General features: G+C 41.9%; 1 protein-coding gene across 1 annotated transcript in view; it reads left to right on the forward strand.

Annotated features, from left to right (window-relative positions):
* The first annotated feature begins 597 nt into the window (after positions 1 to 597).
* The window catches only part of ELAPOR2 (endosome-lysosome associated apoptosis and autophagy regulator family member 2), a 302,492-nt gene continuing 284,764 nt past the window's right edge, over positions 598 to 18,325 (forward strand). The window contains exon 1 of the mRNA XM_066240442.1: positions 598 to 742. The gene's annotated coding sequence lies outside the window, so the exon portion shown is untranslated. The remainder of the gene's footprint in view (positions 743 to 18,325) is intronic.

The following is an 18,325-nucleotide window of genomic DNA, read 5'->3' on the forward strand; positions in this document are numbered from 1 at the left end:
ATTCATTTTCTGGGGAGAGTGCCCATTAGAATGTTTCCTCATGGAGGACAAAGTGATAATGTGTTAGTCTGAAGACCTATTTCAAACACCTCTTCTTGTGGTTAAACAAATATACTGATGTTTTCAGCCTTGTTTCCTTCCCCTAAGATTATGTTCAAAATGAGTATTGTATTAGTTTCTTTTCTTTTTTAAATTATTTTTATTTATTTATTCATTTTTTAGAGAAGAGATTCAGAGAGAGAGAGAGAGAGAGAGAGAGAGAGAGAGAGAAGGGGGAGGAGCAGGAAGCATCAACTCCCACACGTGCCTTGACCAGGCAAGCTCAGGGTTTTGAACTGGTGACCTCAGTGTTCCAGGTCAACACTTGATCCACTGCGCCACCACAGGTCAGGCTGTATTAGTTTCTTATTGCTGCTGAAACAGATGACTTCAAATTGAATGGCTTAAAACAGCAGAAATCTATTATCTCAGTTCTGGAGGTCAAAAGTCCAAAACAGTTCTCACTAGACTAATATGAAGGTATAGAAAGGGCTGTGTTTTTTTCTGGAGGCTGTGGGAACAATCTGTTTTCTTGCTTTTTTTCAGTTTCTAGGGAGGGGTCTTCCATCTCAAAAGCCAGAAATGGTCTTTCCAGTTTTTGTTACATGGAATCTCCTTGACACTGATATGCCAGCCTCTCCCACACTAAGGTCCATCATGATGACATTGGATCTGCCCTGGATAATCCAGGATAGTTTCTCAGGTAAGATCCTTAACTTAATCACAGCTGTTATATCCCTTTTGGCATGGAAGGTAACATGTTTACAAGTATGGGGATTAGGACAGGGGTCTCCTCCTGGTGGGGTGCATTATTCTGTTTATCACTATTACTTTAACTCAGAAGAGTGGGTAATGTTTGATTGAAATGGGACAGTATCATTGGGGAAATACTGCTTTTCTTTTGGTAGTTCTCAATCATTCTAATTTTACTACTTCAGCTGTTCTAGCATAAAATACCTTCCAGTAGTAAAATGATTATTCTTGCCTTTTTTTCTGGGGTGGCCCAAGCCAAAATTGTGAAGCAATTTGTTTGGCCTTTCAGTTTCCTCTCCAGTCCCATTTCGTCTTTCCCAGACCTCTGCTGTCTTCTCTTACTCAAAGTTTTATGATAATCCTGGCAAGCTATTCTAAAATATGAGGTAAATAAATGATCCTTGTGAGGATATTTTCACAGTATCAAAAGGGTTTGAGAATTAAAAGACTTAAAAACACAGAGTGAAGCTTTGAGTTTCCAAATGATCAGTAATAGATTGATAATAATAAATTGTTTTCAAATACTTATTCATTACGTGCTATGCTAGTTATCGTGGGGATTCAGAGATAAGTAAAGCTCAGTGACTATTCACAAGGAGTTGACATTCTGGACAATTTAAAATATATGTTATTGGATCAGAGAACTTTTATAACTACCCATGTAAGTTTTTAGCCTTTGTAGCTCTACTATTATTCACAGATATTAGGGTTTAGAAACTAGAATTTTTCTTACTAAATTGCCATGAACTTATATTTATCAATAGTTGTAAATTTACTAATACAGTGTGCCAATGAGATGTAGCCTTAAACTTCTCTACCTTCTGATAGCAGAAGTGGGGAAGGAAGAAAGGAGACATGAACTAAATCTGCCAGTGTATAGTATCTTCTGGTGAGTGACTCAGATTCTTGGATTTTGTCATTTATTTCCTCTCCTCTATACCTTTCCAAAATAGTATCTGGGTGCATTTGGGGATGAGGCTTATGAGACTACATGATCTTAGGAGGATTCAGAGACTTCTGGAGTTTAGCTGGGCTCTGTTGTGGAGAGGCCATTTTGGTTTTCTTCCTAGCGTAGTGTCCATTGAAATGCCTGTGTGGTCATTTGGATAGTCTGCTGGCACATACCCTGGTCCCAGACATATATTTGTAAAGGTGAGATTTCCACTGGTTGAAGCCTCACCATCTCAACTCCAAGCTTTTGCTGGTCCTTCAGCTCTGTCAGAGTCTTTGTGCCCCTTTATCAAGGCTTTGTGCCCCTTTATGCGGGAACCTCTGGGTCCTTTGTCTCCCTTGTGCAGGTTTTAGAAGGACAGAACTGACTTTAGGCTCATCTGTCCTTCACCAATGCAGCATTATTACTTCTGCGTCATGCTGTATGGGGCTGTATGTGGCACTCCATCAAGAAGCCTAAAGTCTTCCAAGCTACACTTGGGTGTTGCTGATAAGATTGCCAGGAGACAGATGCTGAGAGGGAAATTTGCATGAGAAAGTTTACTGAGAATGGCTCCCAGAATCTATACCTTTGGAAGAATGATGAAAGTAGGATTGAACTGTGATGAGATGCAGCAAAGGCTCAGTGGATACCATGGAGAGGTCTGAAACCGGAATGAATCATAAAGTTATCCTGAATTAAGGTGAGGAGTTGAGCATGTATAACTCTGTATTGACCAGTCACTGAATGAGAGTTGCCCCACTTCCCACCTCCCAGGGTGGGTTCTCTTGGGCAATGAGACTCTCTTTAGCTGGGAGCAGTTTCCTGAAAAATATTTAGCTGTGAACTGTCAGACATCAACATATTCATCAACTAGGGAAATAAGTGTTTTAGTCTTAAAGGAGGGAGGAACTGGGGCCCACACCACAGTGTCCACATTCACTACCCTGGGAAAGCATGCCATTAGCCTCTTCTGATTCCCAATGACATTCTTGGGATTCCCCCTTACCCACCTGGGTTTTCTACTGGGCCTCCATGTAGCCGACCCTGTCTAGGCATTCCACCCTGAGAGGGAAAGGAGGGGGCATAGTCATTTGATCTTATTTCTGTATTCCCTCCTCATTTCTGTTTCCTACGCTCTCCCTGCATGGTAAGGACGGGTTTTCTCTGTCCTTCTCTCTGAAGTGGACTTTTACACCATGTTGTTAAGAACTGTCAAAGTTCTGAGATTCACCCTTGTTGCAAAGCTAACAAGATAGGCTACCACAGTTCTAAGGATGCTGGTAGGTGACCTGAGACTCGAGTCAGAGACTGAGGGCTCTATTACTCATGGCACAATTCACAACATGAGCTTCGTGCTAGTGCCCATTTTCCATTTCCCCCAGATTTCTTCAGTAGGTGCCATCCATTTGGGTGGCTAAATAATAAAGAATGTTGAGGACCATATGGAATGTTTTAGGGGTCAGGTCAGAAAGTAAAATATATCACCTCTCATATGTAGTTGGCCAAAACCTGTTCGTGTCCTGACCTAGATGTAAAGAATGGGGAAAGGTAACCTTCCTATTATCTCTGCTATATTCTTTAATTAGAATCTGCCAGAGGACTTAGAAGACACTTCCCCAAAGAGGACACACAGATGGCCAATAGATATATCAAAAGATGGTCAACATCACTAATCATCAGAGAAATGCAAATTAAAACCACAATAAGATATCACCTCACACCAGTCAGAATAGCTATCATCAATAAATCAACAAATAATAAGTGTTGGTGAGGATGTGGAGAAAAGGAAACCCTCATGGACTGTTAGTGGAAATGCAGATTGGTACAGCCACCATGGAAAACAATATGGAAATTCCTCAAAAAATTAAAAACAGAACTGCCTTATGGCTCAGTAATTCCACTTCTGGGTAGATCTCTGAAGAAACCCAAAACATTAATTCAAAAGAATAGTCATGCAACCATGTTCATTGCAGCATTATTTACAATAGCCAACTTATGGAAGCAACTCAAGTACCCATCAAGAAATATTACTTGGTCATAAAAAAGAACAAAATATTATCATTATTAGACAGCATGAATAGACCTAGAGGATATTATGCAAAGTGAAATAAATCAGTCAGACAAATACAATATGATTTCACTTATATGTGGAGTCTAAAAAACAATATAATATAAATGAATATAATATACATGAACAAGCAAAATGAAACAGACTCATGCATACAGTGAACAGAGATGGTTGCTGGAGAGGTGGGGGATTGGGTATGGATGCAAAAGGTGAAGGGATTCAGAAGTACAAATTGATTGTTTCAAAATAGCCACAGAGATGTAAAGTACAGCATAGGGAATATAGTCAATAATATTTTAATAACCATGTATGGTGCCAGGTGGGTACTTGAAATATAAGGGGGAGCACTTTGTAAAGTACATGATTGTCTAACCATGTTGCTGTACAGCTGAAACTAAGGCAAAATAATATTGAGTGTAAACTGTAATTGAAAAATAAAAATTTTAAAGAAGACAAAAAGAAAAGAATCTGCCAGTCAACAATATTTATTGATGATCAGCTTGGTGCATATCATTTTATTAGGCACTATGAAAGTAAAAAGAGAGTAAAAAATTTCCATGTATGGATATAAAAAATGGATTAAGGCAAGAGGTTTTTTTTAACTCCTTCTCTTCAAGGAAATCATTTAGTTATAGGTTGTGTTCTGATTTCCTTGTGAGTTAGCTATTTAGAAATTAGGGGCACATTTAAACCCTAAAAATAATGTATAAATTATCATGTATGTGTCAGATAACATGTTTTCTGAGTTCACATTCAAGGCGCCTGGATTTCTGGAAGTGACTGCAGACAGTCCTCCATGATCCACAGTTGAAGCAACAGAAGAGGGTGGGTCTAAGCTGCATAGGAAATTGGGTGTAACAGGTTAATTCTTTCCATGAGCAAAAAAAAGATACTGCATGTTAAGCAGTGAGTGGCAACCTAAAAGAGGATAGAACTAAGACTTGGGATCTAGAAGAAAACTATGTAAAAAAACAGGAAACAAGTGACAGGACATGATGATTGTTATCAACTAGCCAGGGCTGTTATATAAAATAAGGGATGGGTGATGAACCAGTGTGATTATTGAATATGTAATGATGTTAGCTAAAGAAAAAAAAATCTAAGTTAGAATTAACATGACTTCCTTTTTGTGGCAACAGATTTATAAATTTATTTTCAACAGACGTGGTAACCTCCTGAATAGGAAATGAAAGCTAATAGTTACTTTATGAGGTCCAATTTTGTCCCCCTACCCTCATTCTTACTTTTAAATGATTCAGATAATCAAGTAGCACAATGGTAGTAGGGAACTGATATCTGTTGAATATCATTTATACGTTGGGCACCACACTGCACTTTTAAAATAAGTTTATTTTAACTTTCATAAGAATACCCTGAGGCAGGCATGATTATCCCTATTTTAACCCAAGTGAGAACTTAAACTCGGTGAAGTTGAATGACTTGATAAAGGATATGTGACCAACTTATTGTGAAACAAAGTAGAAATCAAGTCTTTGGATATGGTTTGTTGCTGTATAATGTAATGCTAATGAATAAAACTGATTGTTGTAGTCTCTGGTTGATATTTTGAGCTTTTTATAAAGCCATGTAAGATAAAGATTGCTTGCTTGAACTCTGCCAAAGAGATAAAAGGAAGAAAGGTAAAGTATTGAAATGTTGAAAGGTATTGATTTTAGCATCACAGAAAACTATGTATACCTCTCACTCTAATGTTCATACTCTCATTCTCTTTCTTTTCTTTCTCATTGCTATCTCATCAATTTCTGAAAAAGGATTGATGGAAGAAGCTCTTCGGTGACTCCCAGGAAAGTCATAATGTATTAAAATTATTTTCAAACTTCTAGCTAAATAGATTTTTTGCCTTGAGATTGTGAAGAAGTGGTAATATTGATAAACAAAAAAAATGTATGTAGGTAGTACATGTTTTTGTGCTTTATATGAATGGGATAATTTTATATGTACTTTCTATAGCTCACTCTTTTGTTTAATGTTGTGTTACTGGGATTCATTTATGTTGTTTTGTGCAGTTGTAGTTCTTTAATTTTTACTGTTATATGTGAAATTCCATTCTATACTCCCAGCAGTCATGTAAGTTTTCATTTATTCTATAACCACACCTTATACTTGTTATTGTCACTTTTTAACTCTTGCCAATCTGATAGCTCATTGTAGTTTTAATTTGTACATCTCTGAGCATTAATGAGATTAAACATCATTTCTTATGTTTTTTGGTCATTCATGTTTCCACTTCTGTTGCTTTACAGGTCTTTTGCTCATTTTCCATTGGGTTATTTATCTTTTTATTATTGATTTGGACAAGAGGTTTTTAAAAATATATATATCTTTTGGATACTAATTATTGGACAGTAGTTTGTGATGCAAATATTTTCTTTCAGTTTATGATTTATCTTTTTTATTTTAAAAATAGATTTGTTTTATAAACACAAGAATTAAATCTTAATGTAGTCAAATACATCATCTTTTCTTAAGTAGTTTGTACACATTGTGTCTTAGTTAAGAAACTCTATCTATTCTAAGGTTGTAAAGATAGTTTGTTATTTCTTCTTCAAAAATATTTCTTTAATTAATTAAATTGATTGATTGATTTTAGAGAGAGAGAGAGGAAGGGAGGGAGAGAGAAACATCAACTTGTTTCACTTATTAATGCATTCATTGGTTGGCTCTTTTATATCCCTGACTGGGGATTGAACCTTGGTGTTTCAAGATGACGCTCTAACCAACTGAGCTACTCAGCCAGGGTTCTTTATTTCTCTCTTTCTTTTGTGTGACAGAGACAGAGAGAGGGACAGACAGACAGGAAGGGAGAAAGATGAGAAGCATCAATTCTTTTTTGTGGCTCTTTGGTCTCCTTAGTTGTTTATTGATTGTTTTCTTATATGTGCCTTGACCGGGGAGATACAGCAGAGTGAGTGACCACTTGCTCAAGCTGGCGACCTTGGGCTCAAGCCAGTGACCTTTGAACCCAAGACAGTGACCATGGGGACATGTCTATAATCCCATGCTCAAGCCAGTGACCCTGAGTCAAGCTGGTGAGCCTGTGCTCAAGCTGGCGACCTCGGGGTTTTGAACCTGGGTCCTTTGCATCCCAGACTAATGCTCTGTCCACTGCACAACTGCCTGGTCAGGCATCTCTCTTTTTTTTAATACATGATTTTCTTCATATGTATGGTGTGCTTTAGGAATATAATTTTTTTCATATGGTTAACTAATTAGAATTTGTACAGTCTCCACCAAATTGGGGTGCTGTTTTGTGACTTGCATAATCAAAAGCCACTCTTCATTCTTTGATCAGATTCAATAGTTTATTGTATGGTTATGATTAAATGCATTTTATTGAAAAATAAAATGTGACTAAACAGATTAATCTAGAACTGGTAAGCAGGAAGTAGGGAAGTGTGTAAAGGAGAACTTTGAGGCAGGGAGACCAGTTAGGAGTTTATCACAAGTTCAAGAGAATGAAGTTTTGAATTATAAAAGTGACATGGAAATGGAAAGGACAAAAATATGAGAAAACTTGCAGAGCAAGAATTGACTGCATTAGTGAAAAATTGAATATAGAAAGCAAAGTAAGGTAATTGACAAGTGTGACTACAAGTTTTAATGACTGTTTCTATGAAAAACAAGATTATTTTCATGATAAATTTATTATAATTGATGTGGCTATAGGACACAAGTAGAGATTTAGGAAGTATTTGTATATACTTGATAAGTTAAATATATTGGAGGGATGTTTTTAATAAACTTTGTTGGCCACACCATTGTTATTGTTTCTAAGAATTCTTTATATTTTCTAGATACACACAATTTACTAAATGCTGTTCTTAATCTTGAAATTCTCTGTAGATCCTGTTGGATTTTTGTAACAAAGCATACAACTTGAAAATAATATTTTAATTTCCTTCATTCTATACTTTCCACTGTTGACTTCCTTTTATCCTCTTGGTACTGGCAAGAGATTCTAGTATAAAGTTGAAAAAAAGTAGGCAGATCGTCATTGTTCTGATCTCAGTAGAAATGTTTTTATTGTTGAGTGGCAGTTGTTTTGTAGATACTCTACAAAGTTGAGACAAAGAAATTTTGCTCATTAAAAAAAAAATCAGGGCTGAATTATTGGCCTGGACCAAGAGAAAGAGAAAGAGAATGGGAAAGGAGAAATCTATTGAGTTTTTCATTCTAATTAATATATTTTTAATTTCTAACTGTTCCGTGTAGTTACTCCTTTCCTCCCTTTCTTCTTTCCTTCTTTTGTTCCTTTCCCTCCCTGCCTTTCTCCTTCTCTTCCTCCCTGCCTCCTCCTCACTCTTTCTTTCTCTTTCTCTCTATCTCTCATTAAACTAGTTTTGTCTTTTTAAAATACTTCCTTATTTTCAGGGCATTCATATTTGTAAAATTTATTAAATATATTTAATATTTTTTTGTCTTCTAATTCTAAAATCTAAAGTCTTTATGCATCAAACTTTGCTGTCTAATATACTTCTACTACTTGTCACTCCAGGTGGCTTGTTTTCTCATCCATTTTGTGAGTTTCAACTACAAGTCCATAATTTGTTGAAGTTTTATCTGTTCAAGTTTGTCAAGCCCTTAATTGGCAATTTATACCTCCATTGATTATTTGCATTTGCATCTGCCAAACATTGGAACTCCACTAATGCAGAAACCCTTTAAATTACCTTTTTTTTTTTTTTTTTTGCCTGACATGTTTTGGGTATCTTCAGGTAGTATGAGATTAGGCTACAAGCTCAGGGAGGGTCAGCTGTGGATATTAGTTCCAAGGAGTTATTTTATGTTTCCTTTTACTCAATGCCACATTGTATAATAGGCAATTTTCCTTGTTGTCCCCTGGATTTATTTCTTGTTCACATATACTTTGAGGGTTTAGCCCTTTGGGGTGCCTGATTTATTAAAGAAACTCCTATTAGATTGCTCATGTTGGTTGGGTGCCTCCCAGGATTTATTTCCTGTTGCCTGTGAATGCAGAACAAGTTCACCTTAATGGGTAAATGTCCACAAAGTTAAAACCAGATTCAGAGCTCCGCTTACCTCTCTGGATCCCTATGGCTTTTGAGGGTACTTATTTTTCTTGCTTACTCATTGATATGTTTAAAAATATTTTTTATTATTTTGATTGTTTTTCAGTGAGAGGGTTGGTCACTGTGTCAAGCGTGTCATATTACTGGAAAATGGATATTTTTAGAGTCTCTGAAAATAATTTATTCCTATAATAAATTTAAGATTGGCATGAAAAGGATGAGACACTTCATGAATAATAGATAGTATAAATACAAGATCATAGACTATACATTTACTCATTTATTTACTCTCTTATATATTTTACTGAACACTCTATTATGTGAGGTGCTGTGTTACACTACAGAAGATGCCAATAAGTATACTGAAAGGTTCTAGAATTTGAAAGATAATTTATATCATTTATAGATATAAATGATACATTCAATATTTATACCCAATTGAGGAACTTAAGCAAATCATTGTAAAAAGGTGGTATTTTATCTCAATTTACAGGGTAGACAAAGGTAGCTGAGTGGAAGTTTATTCCAGGTACAAAACAAAGAGCATGGATAATGGTCCAGAAGAAAAAAAAAAAGGCATGAAATGGCTTTAAATAACTGCATTTTTTATTAAATTGTAACCAATTGTAAGGAATAGTTAATGATAAGAATGGAAAGCCAGGCCCTGGCTGGCTGGCTCAGTGGTAGAGCATGGGCCTTGAGTGCAGGAGTCCCGGGTTTGATTCCTGGCCAGGGCACACAGGAGAAGCGCCCATCTTCTTCTCCACCCCTCCCCCTCTCCTTCCTCTCTGTCTCTCTCTTTCCCTCCCACAGCCAAGGCTCCATTGGAGCAAAGTTGGCCTGGTCGCTGAGGATGGCTCTATGGCCTCTGCCTCAGGTGCTAGAATGGCTCTGGATGCAACAGAGCAGTGCCCCAGATGGGCAGAGCAACGCCCCCTGGTGGGCATGCTGGGTGGATCCCAGTTGGGCGCATGCGGGAGTCTGACTGCCTCCCTGTTTCCAACTTCAGAAAAAAAAAAAAAAAGAATGGAAAGCCAGGCAAAGGCTTGAATATAAAGGGCCATGAATTCTAAACTAAGCCATTTGAACTTAAGTTAGTAGAGGGATTGAGTGTTATTTATAGATGCATAAACCTCTCAATTTGAGACAGTCTGAAGTGTGTCATTTATGGGAGGCTGAATGTAGAATCAAGATTTATTCAATTAGCCCTGGCTGGGTGGCTCAGTGGATAAAGCATCAACTTGACTCCACCTCTGGTCAGGGCACTTATGAGAAACACAACTAAGTGAAACAAAAACAACTAAGTGAAACAATGAGTTGATGCTTCTCTTTCTCTCTCTCTCTCTTCCTCCCCACCTTGTTCTCTCTTGCCCTTTTCCCCCTCCCTTCCTCTCTTTCTCTTTCTCTCTCTCTCTCTCTGATAAATGGGGAAAAAAGGATTTGTCCAATTAAACTCTAGCAATTGCAAATGGGTAACATGAAGAGGATGAAGTATGGAAATGCAAAACAAGTAAAACACTATTTTACTCAGGGTTTTTGATATGAATAATCTATATTTCTGACAATGGCTTGATGTTGTTTACATAATTACTATTTTCCATTACCTAGGGAAAAAAATTGTTTTCTGAATAGGTTTGAAACCACATCATGGTATTTCTTTCCATGAGTAAGATTTCATCCTGAGTCATAACTGTTGCATCCACCGGGTATGAGAACAAAGGTTGGAGACTTTCAGGAGTTTAGATGTTACTTTATTGGCCAGTTTAACCTGCGCAGGGGCGAACTCCCAAGATGTCCGGAGACACCGTGCTCACGAGGAGCTGGAAACGGAAGCCGCGCCTGGCGCTTACAGCTAGGTCATTATATATCCTAAGCGAGCAAGCATTAAACAGAAGCAGATGTGGCAGTTTAGCTATTGGCTAGGGAGGTCGCACGCAGCATAGCAACAGGGGCTGGCATAGCAACAGGGGCCGGTTATAGCTTAGTGGCGAATTTCAAACATAAACTTCTGATAAGGGTCACTGACTTTCTTTGTTCTCAGCCTCACAGGGGCCCTATCAGCACTCCCTGTTCCTTCAATAGTTACACTCTTGGAAGCCCCAGCATATCAGTACTCCCTGAATCTAACATTCCCCCATCTCTTTTGGGCATAAATCAAACCCTTGATTCTTCATCAGTGGGGAGACTGTTGTAAGGTTGGGACAGAACTATTAACTTTACTACATCTATCCTCTCCTTTACGAATGCAAGGAGCTTATTAAGGATTATTGGTTCAAAGGTAAGAGCCAATAATAATAATAGGAGGGGTCCAGCAATTGCAGATATGAGGGTAGTTAACCAAGGAGAAGTCTTGAACATAGAGGCATACCAGCTAGGGCTGTCTTCTTCTAGGTTCCTATTCTTTAATCTGTTTGCAAGTATCTTGATATTCTCACTAGTTACTCCAGAGTGGTTAGCATAAAAACAACATTCTTGCCCTGGCCGGTTGGCTCAGTGGTAGAGCATCGGCCTAGCTTGCGGAGGACCCGGGTTCGATTCCTGGCCAGGGCACATAGGAGAAGCGCCCATTTGCTTCTCCACCCCTCCGCCGCACTTTCCTCTCTGTCTCTCTCTTCCCCTCCCGCAGCCAAGGCTCCATTGGAGCAAAGATGGCCCGGGCGCTGGGCATGGCTCTGTGGCCTCTGCCTCAGGCGCTAGAGTGGCTCTGGTCGCAATATGGCGACGCCCAGGATGGGCAGAGCATTGCCCCCTGGGGGGCAGAGCACCGCCCCTGGTGGGCGTGCCGGGTGGATCCCGGTCGGGCGCATGCGGGAGTCTGTCTGACTGTCTCTCCCTGTTTCCAGCTTCAGAAAAATGAAAAAAATAAAATAAAATAAAAAAAAAAAAACAACATTCTTCTTTTAAAGCAGCACACAGTCCTCCTTGCTCAAGGAGGAGGAGGTCTAGCCCTCTCCTATTCTGAAGGGCTACCTCAGCTAGGGAGTAGTCTATTTGCTTCTCGAGGTATATTACCTTGTTGTGGTGGACTCTATTGAAATTCACTGACTAGGGTCTCACAACCCTACTTTTTACAAAAATAATCTGAGTGAGACCCGTATATGCGACACCGTCTGGAAGGGGGTTCAGGGCAAGCATAGTGTGGAGTATACTATAAAGCCCTATTTTTTACATTGGGGTTACACCTATTACCTAAGGTGTATGAGCTAGGCAAGTCATCAGCAAGAGGGCTCCTGGCTGAATCAGAATGTATCCAAGCTGCTGGTGAATTACAGAACTTGTCTTCAAAGAACTTTGATAAGTCAGCTTGGGGAGTTATGGGGTTGTTATTATCCCAGGTGTTATTCTGTGCTATAACTGTGCTATCTGCTGTCCTGATTAAAACCTATTCCTGCAACTCTAGTCCCTTGCTGGGTAAACAATAAAAAGTTATCAGTCCTAAGTAGAGGAGAAGGTGAGCTTTAGAGGCTCTCTAGGGGTCCGCTTGACTTGCCATCTCCGAGATCCTTCGTCGGGTGGTTGGGCCAGCTTCAAGTGGGAGAAGTGGATCCAGTAGGGCTTTTCAGCTACTATAATAGCTGTGGGTGTACTCAGGATCACCTGGAATGGTCTATTCTACCGCGGCTCAAGGTTGCCTTGTCAGTGGTTGAGAATCCACACCTACTGTCCAGGCTCTGGTGGCTCCGGTAGTCGGGAGCTGTGTTCTGCATTCGATTGGGCTGATCTCTGGAGGGCCTGCACCTCGCTTCTGATGTGTTGCAGGGCCTGCAAGGACTTGAGGAAATTATGATTAGAAATCTCTAGTTCCCCTCTGGTCAATCGAGGTACAAGGGGCACAGGTTGCCCAAATAAGATTTCATAAGGGGTCCATTTATTGAGATAGGGGGTACATCTGGTTCTAAAAAGGGCGAAAGGGAGGAGGTCAACCCAGTTTTTGCCAGTTTCCCCTCTCAGCTTAATTATAGTTTCTTTCAGAATCCTGTTCATTCTTTCTACCTGTCCTGAACTTTGGGGCCTATAAATGCAATGCAATTTCCAATTAATACCTAACTTAGTGGCTAATTCTTGAGATATCCTGGATATGAAAGCAGGTCCATTGTCTGATCCTAGGGCTAGGGGAATGCTATATCTAGGTATGATTTCCCTTAATAAGACTTTACAAACTGTGGAAGCAGCCTCTCCTCACGTGGGGAATGCTTCCACCTATCCTGAGAAGGTGTCTACTAATACTAATAGATACTTATAACCTGACTTCCTAGGGGTCATCTCTGTGAAATCTATTTCCTACAGTTCTCCTGGAGCTTTCCCCTGATACCTCACAAAGGGGGGTAGCTTCTTATTCTGCGCATTTACTCTGGCACAGATGCTGCACCTCGAGACAATGGAGTGGACAATATCCCTGATGTTGGGCCCTACATAATACTTCCTGATAAGTTGTTCTAGCTTGTTTTGTCCTAGATGGGTACTAGTATGAATATTTCCTACTATTTCTTTTACTATTCCCTGGGGTAAATAGAGCCGGGAGTCAGGAAGCTCTATCTATCCCTGATAATTTTTCTTCCCTTTTAACTGCATCCCTTCCTGCTCTCTTCTGGGGAATATCTAGGATCCGGAGGTAGTGTTGGCTTAGGCAGCAATGGCAGAAGGCTTTCTTGTGGCCCAGTGGCTGCCTCTCTTGTACCTGAGTCTGCTAGGTTGTTACCCTTTACAATAGGCGAGTCCCCTCTCTGGTGTCCTTTGCAGTGGATGACGGCAACTTCGGTAGGTAGCCAAGTGGCGTTTAGGAGGGCAAGAATTTCATTGCGATTTTTAATGTCTTTACCCCTCTGCTGTCAGTAAGCCAGCAGAGTCCTTGTATATGGCTCCGTGGACATGAGCAGTGGCGAATGTATACCACTGTCAGTATAGATGTTGGCAACTTTTCCCTCTGCTATCTGTAAGGCTTGGGTTAGTCCTATTAGCTCTGCCCTTTGTGCAGATGTTCCTGCGGGCAGTGCTTTCTGCCACAGGACCTTATTTTCCATGGCCACTGCTGCCCCTGCATGTCGCTGTCCATCCTTAATAAAACTGCTCCCGTCTGTAAAGAGGGTCAGGTCTGCCTTCCTGTATGTTTGATCCCTTAAGTCCGGGCGGGAGCCAGTCACTGTGTCAAGGATTTGTTTGCAACTGTGGACCAAAGTGGAGTCGCTGGGTTCAGGGCAGCAGTTTTGAGGAACTGAACAGATGGAGGGTTCAGCAGCTGAGCCTGATACTGCATTAGCCGCGCATTAGATAGCCACCTGTCAGGAGGTGCTTGCAGCACTTGCTCTATGTAGTGTTCCTCAATGACTTTGATGTCCTGCCCTAAAGTTAATTTACTAGCCTCCTTGACTAGTATGGAGGTGGCAGTAAGTGCCCTCAGACATGTTGGCCATCCCGAGGCTACAGGATCAAGTTTCTTGGACAGATAGGTGATAGGCCTCTTCTATGGCCCAAGTTCCTGGCTCAGTACCCCTAGAGCTACCCCTCCCTTTTCTGCTATAAATAGCTGAAAGGGTTTGGCCAGATCTGGCAGGGCCAAAGCTGGGGCAGTCACTAGGGCCTCTTTAAGCACTTGGAACGCTTGCTTCTCCTTATCTGTCCATGTGAACTGCTCTTCCTTACCCCTGGTTAGTTCGTGCAGGGGTTTAGCTAGTTCTGCAAAGCCTAATATCCACAGTCGGCAGTATCCTACTGCACCCAGGAATTTTTGTACCTGTCTCTTGTTAGTACATTCGGGGATCTGCAAGACCGTCTGAATTCGCTGGCTGGACAATGTCCTTTGCCCTCCCTGTAAGTTATACCCTAAATAACTTATAGTTTACGTCACAATCTGGGCCTTCTTGGTGGAGACTCGATACCCCATTCGCCCGAGATCTTGAAGCAGGTCGGAGGTGGCTTCTTCACAGTCTCCTTTGTCCTTGGCAGCTATGAGGATGTCATCCACATACTGGAGCACTACGATCGATGGATGGGAGGAGCAGAAAGCCTGCAGATCTTTGCTGAGGGCTTCATTAAAAATGGTGGGGGAATTCTTAAACCCTTGTGGTAGTCTGGTCCAAGTGAACTGCCCCACCCACCAGTCTATTATCTGGGTCATTCTACTCAAAGGCAAAGATCCCTTGGCTCTGAGGTGCCAGGGGAATACAAAAGAAGGCATCCTTTAAATCCAGGACAGAATAATAGGTATGGGTTGGGGGCAATGAGCTCAGTAAGGTATACGGATTGGGATCCATGGGAGAAATAGTCTCTACCTGTGCATTCACCTCCCGCAAGCCCTGGACCAGATGATAGTCTTGGTTCCCCGGTTTCTGGACGGGAAGCAGCGGGGTGTTCCAGGCTGATTGGCACCTTCGAAGGATGCCTGCTTCCAGCAGGCATTGCAAGTGCCGGATGATTCCCTGTCTAGCTCGCGTTAGGACCGGGTACTGCCTGATCCTAACCGGTCTAGCAGTGCTAAGCAGTTGCAGCAGGACAGGAGGTTGGTGAGCAGCCAAACCTGGGGGGTTGGTTTTTGCCCAAACCTCAGGTACCCGGGCATGCAGGGCATCTGGAACCCCTTCCTTGGCCTCCTTACCTTCTAGAACTGTGGCAAGTAAGTGTTATTCAGACAGTGGGACAGTTACTTCCATGCTGACCTCTGCCTCTTTGTTCCCTATAGGGCTTTCCTCCCGTCGGAAGGTTATGGTGGCCTGAAGTTTCTGCAATAAGTCCCTTCCAAGCAGTGGGTAAGGGAAGTCTGGAATGACTAGGAAAGAGTAGGTGATGGTGCCTCGACCTAAGTCAGTAATTCTTGCGGTGGCTCATGGGTAGGCTTCTGCTTTGCCTGTTGCCCCTATTATCTTAGTAGTTGCCTTCTGCATCTGGCCCTGTGGTTTCTTTAGGACTGAATAGGTGGCTCCCGTGTCAACTAGGAAGTCTATTGGCTTTCCTTCAACTGTTAAGGTGACCATGGACTCCTGGGAGCTGGCAGGAATGGAGCCCTGGCCCCGTCAGTCTAAGGTTTGGAGCAAGACCTCTGTGCCCTGTCTTGGCCCTTGGCTGTCGGCCTTCAACCTTGGACACTCTCTTTTCCAGTGCCCTTTCTCCTTACAATAGGCACATTGATCTTTGGCTACTCGCCATCGCTGGCTCTTCTGCTGTCCCCCTTTCCCTTTGGGAGGAGGTTTCTGGGCAACAATCAGAATTTTCGTAACTTCCTTCGCCCTGCCAACCTCTGGATCATCCCTATTGATATACACCTTCTGGGCTATATCTAATAGCTTGCTTCTATTCTCTCCCTCAAACCCCTCAATCTTCTGAAGCTTTTTCCTAATATCTGAAGTGGCCTGAGTCACAAAGGCTATATTTATTAGTCTCCTGTTCTCTTCTGCCTCAGGATCTAGAGGGGTATATACTCTATAAGCCTCTATGAGTCTCTCTAGAAAGGCTGCTGGGGATTCCTCTCTTCCCTGAATGACTTCACTAAACTTACTGAAGTTGGTTGGCTTTCTAGCTGCTTCCTTAAGCCCCCTCAACAGAGCCCGGCAATACTGGAGGAGCGCGTCCCTTCCCCCAGCAGTATTAGGGTCCCAGGTAGGAGGTTGAGATGGGAGAGCATCTTCTATTTCCCTTCTTCCCTCCCGAGTTTCCCTTTCTTCTCCTAACACCGCCTTAGCAGCTTCTCTCATTATTCTGTCCCTTTCTTCAGAAGTGAAGAGGGTTTGTAAAATCTGCTGACAATCATCCCATGTGGGCTGATGGGTTCCAAAAATGGTCTCAAGGAGAGATATTAGTCCCTGAGGTTTCTCGGAAAATGGGGGATTCTGATGTTTCCAATTACATAAATCACTAGTGGAATAAAGGCACATAGATGAGGCGAGGAGGTGCCCGTGGGCCAGCATCTGGTGCCAGCGGCGCCTCCCAGAGAGGCAAAATGGCTGCTCCTCCCAGAGGAGGAGGAGGCAAAATGGCTGTGCCTCCTGGAGGAGGCAAAACAGGGTAAAGTCTAGACGGTTCACCAGGCCGTGTCTGGGAATGGGATTCTCCCTTTTCCTTTTCTTTGACCCTCCTAACTTTCCCATTTCCCGTAGCCCCGCTGGCTGGCCTTCAGACACTTTCTGATGTACCTAGGCCGCTTGGTGGCTATATCTACCCACACATCTTTATACAGGTATTGGTCTGGGTGGGGAGCCCTATAGACCGCGGCTCTGACAGCAAATAAATTTGGAAGGTCAAAAGTGCCCTCTGTGGGCCATCCTACATTAAATGCAGGCCATTCCAGCTGGCTCAAGTTCCAGAGGAAACCTGGACTCGGCTGCGGACCTCCGTACCCCTGAGCCCTCTTCTGGAAATCAGAAAAATTTTTCAACAGGCACTCGAGCGGGGATCCTGGCACAGACTCCTGTTGTCCCATCCTAGATGACTCAGGAATAATGAGAAAGGGTAGGATACAGGCAACACACACTATTAACACAAGGAACATACTTGTCTCTCTCACACTCAACTCAGTCATTTGAGCTCAGACAAAACGCAGTGCAGCGCAAAACGGATTCCTAATGTGACTGGTCACTCTAAAGTTAACAAATCTAAATATCCAAATTTCAGAGAGCGGCATCCTGTTTCTGAAAGCCCTGGGTGGGTTACCAGCAGTGTCCCACCTACCACCTCAGGATTGTGTGCTCTGGAGCCCAAAAGCCAAACCAAATGAGGATGCTCTGTGAATACTTACTCAGCTCGAGCTGTCCTTCCGGTCTCTGACCCAAAACTCCGCCAAGGGAGAATCCTGGGTGAGCCCCCAAAATGTTGCATCCACCGGGTACTAGAACAAACGTCGGAGACTTTCAGGAGTTTAGATGTTACTTTATTGGCCAGTTTAACCTGCGCAGGGGTGAACTCCCAAGATGTCCGGAGACACCGTGCTCACGAGGAGCTGGAAACGGAAGCCGCGCCTGGCGCTTACAGCTAGGTCATTATATATCCTAAGTGAGCAAGCATTATACAGAAGCAGATGTGGCAGTTTAGCTATTGGCTAGGGAGGTCGCACGCAGCATAGCAACAGGGGCTGGCATAGCAACAGGGGCCGGTTATAGCTTAGTGGCGAATTTCAAACATAAACTTCTGATAAGGGTCACTGACCTTCTTTGTTCTCAGCCTCACAGGGGCCCTATCAGCACTCCCTGTTCCTTCAATAGGTACACTCTTGGCAGCCCCAGCATATCAGTACTCCCTGAATCTAACAATAACCCTGAGGAAACATTATCTAGAAACTAATTTAACTCCCTTACTTTAAAGAAAAAGAACTGAGTTGGCTCTTGCTCAGAAGGTTTTGGTTATTTTATCTGATTTCTAGATTATGATATGAAGTAGAACAGTGCATCTCTATAGGCTCCTCAGGCCACCTCATTGTGTTAATAAAAAATGGAATCATTACATGTCAATCAGGATTTGTGGTCTCAAAATTCAGGGTCTACTTTATAAATGCTA

Source organism: Saccopteryx bilineata, chromosome 7 (assembly GCF_036850765.1).
Source record: "Saccopteryx bilineata isolate mSacBil1 chromosome 7, mSacBil1_pri_phased_curated, whole genome shotgun sequence".
NCBI classification, from domain to species: domain Eukaryota; kingdom Metazoa; phylum Chordata; class Mammalia; order Chiroptera; family Emballonuridae; genus Saccopteryx; species Saccopteryx bilineata.